We start from the raw sequence: 6,932 nt of genomic DNA, 5'->3' as shown, positions 1-6,932 counted from the left end.
GGGCTCTTGGGTATAGGACAGGACCTGGCCCTCAGGGCACCTAAACATGTGTTCGCTGAATTAATGAAGGAGACTAAGATGGTACCTAGCTTGCAGTCGTTGCACAATAAGACTTCCATGTAGGGAGTCTGTTTTCTGGGTTCCAGGCGGCTGGGATGAAAGTCTTCTGCTTTTGGTCTCCCTCATCATCATCCCGAGAAGCCCCTCAGTTAGGTGAAGCTCCAGAGGGGACTCCACAGCGGCGCCCCGGCCTTCCCCACCCTCCGAATCCCGAACGTCCCACCAAAGCAGGGGAGGAATGCAGGTCAGGTTGGCTCCAGTCTCTGAAAAGTCGGGCCAGCTAGGACTTCTGGCTGTGACTCCGAAGCTGGAGGGTCCCACCCCTTTTGCCAAAGCTAGGTCCCCACCCTGGCCCCAACTCTTCCTCCCGGACCCGGANCGGCCCCGCCCCCGCTGTCCCCGGAGAGACCCGCCCCGAACCCAAAGCAGGAAAAGGTGCTCAACACAGACGCACACGGTGAGACTCCGGATGCCCTCCCGTATCGGCCTCCCGCGTTCCAACCACCCCAGTCTTACTTACCAGCCGGACCACAGGACAAAGGCCGCAGCCGCCACCAGCCGGGTCTGCGCCTGTGCAGGCGGGCGCTCAACTACATCTCCCAGAGGGCGGCGCGCACACTTCCGGTGTTTCCTTGCTCGTCCCGTCTCCGCCCGGAGCCGTGCCTGCTGGGCTCCGAGTCCGAGTCCGAGTTCGGACGTGCGGACCCCGCCGGCCTTAGTCTTGCCTCCCAGCTTCAGAACTCTCCCATGCCGTATTCCCTCGTCTGATGGCCGGATAAATGGCACGTCCGCCGTTGGCTGGGACTGCGCCTGCGCGGGCTGGTGCTGAACTACAACTCCCAGAGGGCCAGGGGCGGGTTCCGTGCGCTTCTGCCCCACCCGTCGTCGCGCGGGACCCGAGTTCTAGTTTCGACGCCTGTACTTATGGCGCTCTCGCGAGTGTCCTCTCCACGCGGGCTGTGTCGGGAGCCCTGCGAACGTTGCCCCCCGCGTTCTTCCAGCGCAGACTTGCTCGGGACTAGTTTAGACAGAGTGGTCAGGGAGGTCAGGGGGACGCTGAGCAAAGGCTGCGGGAAGAGCCTGGGGAGGAGCAGTCTCCGGACCGGGGGCACAGCCGCGCTAACGCCGCGGCGGAGAGGCCAGTGAGGAGGCATTGTGAGCATCCAGGTGAGTCCCCTCGGAGTTACAACACACTGCTTTAATATTGGAAATTGTGCCGTAAACTTTATTGTTGTAAAACCAACCGGTGTTACAAAAATCAAACAAAATGCAAGACAACAATGACCCACACACATATTAAAACGGAAACATTCACTAAGATGCCAAACACGAGAGCCGTTTACATTTTGCCACGTCGACTCAGCCTTGCAGTACTTAGTACAGGGTTCTAGGAAACATCACGAGGTGGACAGGTTTTAAATTGCTTCACGTCATTGTCAAATGTGTGCATTTGAACAGCAGCATAATATTTAAAGCCCATGTGCCCTCACTGATTTTGTCATTCGCTGAACATTGACCAAGGCCTGCCAGGCGCTGGGCCCCGGGTATGGCAGCGAAGAGTGGACCAGGCGGCAGTGGACAAGGTGTGCACATTCGCCATTCCCCACTCAAGCCAGACTTACTTTCACTGATGTACATGGAACATCCCTGGAGCAGTGAGTGGAAAGAGTCTAACCAAGGCTGAGCCATGTGCACTTGCCCTTTTAAGAACGACTGATTTATTCAAATCAGGGCTTGCATGCTGAATTTGAAGCAGAGTAAAAGTAAGACAAGGGCATTCTTTTCTTCGACTACAACAATGTGTTTGAAAGAACTCTGAAAACAGCAGAGAAGATAGAATTCTCATGTTAGGGAAAAACCTAGCTGGGTACATTTTTTACATACAAAGACACTTGAAAAGATTAGGCTGAGTCTCAACAAGAGTGAAAGACCTTAAATTTCAAAAGCCCTAAAACAGTGGTTGTTATGAAAAAATATTAACAGATGGCTCAAAATCAGAATGCACTGATGTAAACAAGGCAAAGACAAGCTTACTGGCTTTTCTGTAAAGTGTCTTGTACATTCAAAGACTATAAAGGCCCACATTTGTGATTGTCGTACTGAAAGCCCACCTGCTCTTCTCTCTACTACACTATGAAGGCTTTAAAATATACATAAGATGTCAATTGTCAGTTCTTTCACCTGCAAACCCAAATGCAAAGAGATTCTTAAATTTTTTTTGTTTTATGTTCCACAAAATGTGTACTCTTCTCTTCCCCCCACCCCAAACTTCTCTTTTACTGGCTCAAAAGATATGTACATGTACACACTTCTCATGATGAAATCTTTTCCTCCAAAAGGTCTGGGCAGAGTCCTGGTGACGAGCTGTTGATGGTGCCACGTAGACTTGCCTGCTCATGGGGACAAACCCCAGCCCTAATGCTGAGCCACGTTGCTCTTACACACCTCCCTTGAGACTTGACCCTCTGTTACCTTCCTCTAGCCTTCTAATCCTTGTTTTTATTCAAGCCAACTTTCACAAACTCAAATGCCTGCAGGAGCTGGGCTCTGTTTGAAGGGATGGATACTGATGGTCTCAGCCAAGTGATACCATGTGGACAGATAAGCCCAGTGTCCCAGGTCTGAATTTCTCAAAATAAGCCAAAGATTTGGATCTGTGTGTTTAATCTCTTGATTCACAGGGTATTCAAAGAGTTTAAAAACACTGTCCATTAAAAGGCTAGCTCTATGCTTCTTTCGCCACTCCAGACCATGTTGGTAACCAGTGGCTGGGCCCCACTCAGCCAGTCTTGACTTCTTCTAACTGCAGGAGTTGCCTCCACTTGGTTATGACAGGACACCACCAGGAACAGGTGCATTAGAAATCAGTGTGGCTTTCAAGAATTTCTATAATCATATTATGGATAGCACAACTTCATCACACTATTTTTGTTAAATTGTTCGACATATACATTTAAATATATTACAGTGTCTATCCTTGTGGATATATTTCATCCTTTAAAAAAAAAAAAATCATTTTGGGAGCTTCAGAACCTAGCAGTGCCCAGGCCTCTTCTGCTCCCAGAGGTCCTGGCTTCGGTGGGGAGGAGGGTGGTCTGTTCGCCTCTGGTTCCCTGGAGCGTGAGATGATGAGGACTTGCGCTGCATCACAGCACCCGGTGCCTGGCCCAGCAGATGCTCTGTGACAAGAGCTGGAGGACAGACGAGCCTGGGAAGCGTCCCAATGGGCAGGTGTTGGGGTCTTGCAGGGGATGCTGGCAGAGGAAGGCACAGGGTGAGCCAAGCATGCAAGGAGTGAGGAGAAAGAGAAGACGGGGGCCAGTGCTCTATCTCACTACAGCTTGAGCAGCATCTTGGGACTAGGCAGGCCGGGCAGTTAACTCAATTTGGTGGCTCTGGTGAATCAGGATTCGGAGGAGCGACTGTCCAGGCCCACGGCCCTGGGCCACATCCTTGCCCCTGTCAGCCAAGGCAGAGTGTGTTGAGGGGGCGCCTCCTATGATGCTGCCAGCCCCCCTCCTCAGAGATCCCAGGTAAGGCTTCCTTGGCTGGTCCCTGCAGCTCTGTGGTGGGGTCGTGGCAGCGGCTGCAGCTCACTTACTCATTCGGTTACAATTCACTCATTCTCACTCATGAAGGGCTGCTCTGAGCCAGGTGCTGGTGAAATGCTGCAGTGAACACTTTTCTGAGCAGAGGAGGCATCCCTCGAGGAGGTGAGGAGGCCCAGCATGGGAGTCATTGTGGAGACAGGCAGGAGCAGAGTGGGCACAGGACTCCAGCCTCCACCACCCCAGCGCGGAGAGCTACTGAAGTGGGAAGGGGTTCGAGGGAACTGATCTGCTGGGCTTTACGTCATCTCAGCACGTCTGTTGCAGAAGGATCTTGCTGGCTGTGGGTATTGGATGGGATGGAGGGGAGCGGGCTGGAGGCAGAGCTTGCCTAGAGACAGCTGCAGGCATCGAAAGATGGAGAAAAGAAGATAGAAGAGGGGGGGGGGAGGCAAGTGCAGTTAAGTGCAGAGGAGAAAAGGAACAGGGCAAGCCTGGGGCCTTGGAGGGCAGAGAGATGGCATAGGGGAGGCAGTTGGTTTTCTTTCGCACAAGGGTTCTTTGGACAAGCTCAGGTGGACTGAGGGACACCAGGCAGATATCTAGAGGGCAGTTGGTCTGTGGGATGCCAAGGCAGACATCTTCAGAGAATTCTGTTCTCTGGATTCAGGAGCTGTTAGCACAAGGATGGTGGGGGCCCATGGCAGTCAGGGGCCTGACTGATGCCTTGCCAGCAGCAGCCCCCACTCTCTCCTGCAATCCTGCTCCCCCCCCAGAGAGCTATGAACGTGCCTCTGATTTCACGGGATTGGAATGAAAACTACATTGGAATAAACTGGTCACTAACCAGTGGGGACCCTGGGATTTCCTTGTCCGCATATTCTGTCATCTTAAACATGCCTGTCCATCTTGTGTGCCAGACTCGAAGGTACAGGGGCTGACTGGGGCCAAGAGCGCCCCCCTTGCCACCTGAGCTCCAAAGAAGAAACTCCGCCTCAGCAGGATGAGAAAGGAGGTGCTTGGGAAGGGAGCTGAAGCCCATGAGAAATTAAGGCATGGAGTAGAGCCGGAAGCCTCAGTGAGGATAAGCCATGATGCTGGAGCGAGGCAAGAGCAGGGTCCGGAGGCCCAGATAGAGAGATCTCCAAGAAGGCAAGCGCAGCAAATGGCGCGAAGGCAGCAGAGGGACTTGCATGGCCCAGGAGGGTGCCAGGGGACACAGGCTACAAATGGGTGCAAGAAGGAGGCAGTGTGGTTGAGAAGCAGCCGTGGGCTGGNGGGGGGGGGGGGGGGGGGGGGGGGGGGGGGGGGGGGGGGGGGGGGGGGGGGGGGTAGGTGGAAAAGAGTTTTCCAATTGAAAGGCGACTTATGGATGATTAGAAGGAAAAGGTCTCTGCTTATGTGGGGTCAAAGTCAATCCAACACAATCCAAGTTCCAAAAAAAAAAGACACTTGTAAGGCTTTTGTTGGCACTGGGGGCAAGCAGTGCCCAGTGACGAAAGGGTGGGGATGGATGCCAAGCTGAATCCAGGTGCGTGTGGGCCATCCCCAGCAGCGGTGGGGTGAACTGACGCACCTGGGTGATCCAACACCTGCTCTTGGGAGATCCAGGGTGACCATAATGCCAGATTTTTATGTGACATCTGTGGTTTGAAAAATGTTCACGTTTATCTGAAAACAAAACCCTGCAAAGGTCATTCTGTGAGCCAAATGGAAACATGTGCAGGTCAGTTTTGGTCAGACCTAAAAATCCTGCCTAAAATCCTAACAGAAAGCAAGCAGATTTGTGGGTGTCAGGGGCTGAGAAGGGAAGTGACTGCTAATGGGTATAGGGAACTCATTTTGGGAGTGATGAAAATGTTCCAGAATACATGGGTTGCATGACCCTATGCATGTACTTAATGCCTTCGAATTGTGGGTTCTGAGTAGTTAAAATGGCAAGTTTTAAGTTACGTGTACTTTATCATAAAAAAGGAGTGAAGAAGGAAAAGGTGGGGCTGGGACAAAAAAAGAAAAGAGGAAAAGATCACATAGAAGAGCCCCGCATGTGTGCCAGGCTCCCAGGCCCTGGGCAGGCAGGAGGTGGCCTACCAGGGGCGGTGCAGGAGGGCCGCCAGGTGACAGGCGCCCCCGGAAAAAGCTCCTGGAACTGGCGCTGCCAAAGCTCCTCTCCTTTCGCTTGCGGAACACAGACGGCCGACCGCCGAGCTGAGCGCGGCACTGGGGGTCGCTGTCGCCCAACGAACGCGGGCGGGTTCGGCGACACCCAGACACGCGACGGGTCCCGGGTCGCCTGCAGGATGAGTCCGCCAGGGGTCGCTGTCACCCGAGGAACACGGCGGCGGGGATGGCGGGTCCCAAGTCGTTCAGCTGGACGAGTCCTTCGGTGGTCGCTGTCATTCGGGGTAAGCGGTAGGCGCGGCGACACCCGGAAGATGAGGTGGGTACTCAGTCGTCCCACAGGACGAGCCCCCCGGGGGTCGCTGTCACCTGGGGTAACGCGGCAGTTGCAGCGACACCCAGAGACGCGGCGGGTCCCGGGTCACCTGCAGGACGAGTCGGCCGGAGGTCGCTGTCACCCGGGGGACGCGGCGGTGGGGGTGGCGGGTCCTAGGTCGCTCCGCTGGACGAGTTCGCGGAGGGTCGCTGTCACCCGGGGTAAGCGGCGGGCGCGGCAACAGCGGGAGACGCGGTGGGTCCCTGGAGGCCCCGCAGGACGGGCCCTCCTTGGGTCGCTGTCATTCGGGGTAATTGGCAGGCGTGGCGACGCCCGGGAGACGCGGTGGGTCCCTGGTCGCCCCGCAGGACGGGTCCCCGGGGGTCGCTGTCACCTGGGGAACGGGGCCGGCGCGGCGACACCCAGAGACGCGGCGAGTTCTGGGTTGTCTGCAGGACGCGTCCGCCAGGGGTCGCTGTCGCCCGGGGGACGCGGCGGCGGGGATAGCAGGTCCCGGGTCGCTCCGCTGGACGAATTCGCAGAGGGTCGCTGTCATCGGGGTAAGCGGCAGGCACGGCGAAGCCCGGGAGACGCGGTGGGTCCCGGGTCGCCCCACCAGACGAGCCCCTCGTGGGTCGCTCTCCACTCGGGGTAAGCNGTCCGGAGTCGGCCCGCAGGACGAGTCCGCCGAAGGTCGCTGTTACCTGGAGAACGGGGCGGCGAGGGTGGCGGGTCCCGGGTCGCCTCGCAGGACGAGTCCGCTGAAGGTCGTTGTCATTGGGGGTAAGAGGCAGACGCGGCGGGTCCGGGTCGCCCCGCAGGACGAGTCCGCGAGGGTCTCTCATCCGGGGGACGCGGTGACAGGGAAGTGGGTCCTGGGTCCCCCC

General features: G+C 56.1%; 1 protein-coding gene across 1 annotated transcript in view; it reads right to left on the bottom strand.

The window, feature by feature from the left end:
- Positions 1–838, bottom strand: part of ZNF135 (zinc finger protein 135) — a 9,785-nt gene extending 8,947 nt beyond the window's left edge. The window contains exon 1 of the mRNA XM_077745285.1: positions 581–838. The gene's annotated coding sequence lies outside the window, so the exon portion shown is untranslated. The remainder of the gene's footprint in view (positions 1–580) is intronic.
- Between the last annotated feature and the right edge of the window lie 6,094 nt (positions 839–6,932).

This window comes from Crocuta crocuta, unplaced genomic scaffold (assembly GCF_008692635.1).
Source record: "Crocuta crocuta isolate KB4526 unplaced genomic scaffold, BGI_CrCroc_1.0 scaffold375, whole genome shotgun sequence".
Taxonomy (NCBI): Eukaryota; Metazoa; Chordata; class Mammalia; order Carnivora; family Hyaenidae; genus Crocuta; species Crocuta crocuta.
This window is presented reverse-complemented; position numbering and strand designations above follow the sequence as displayed.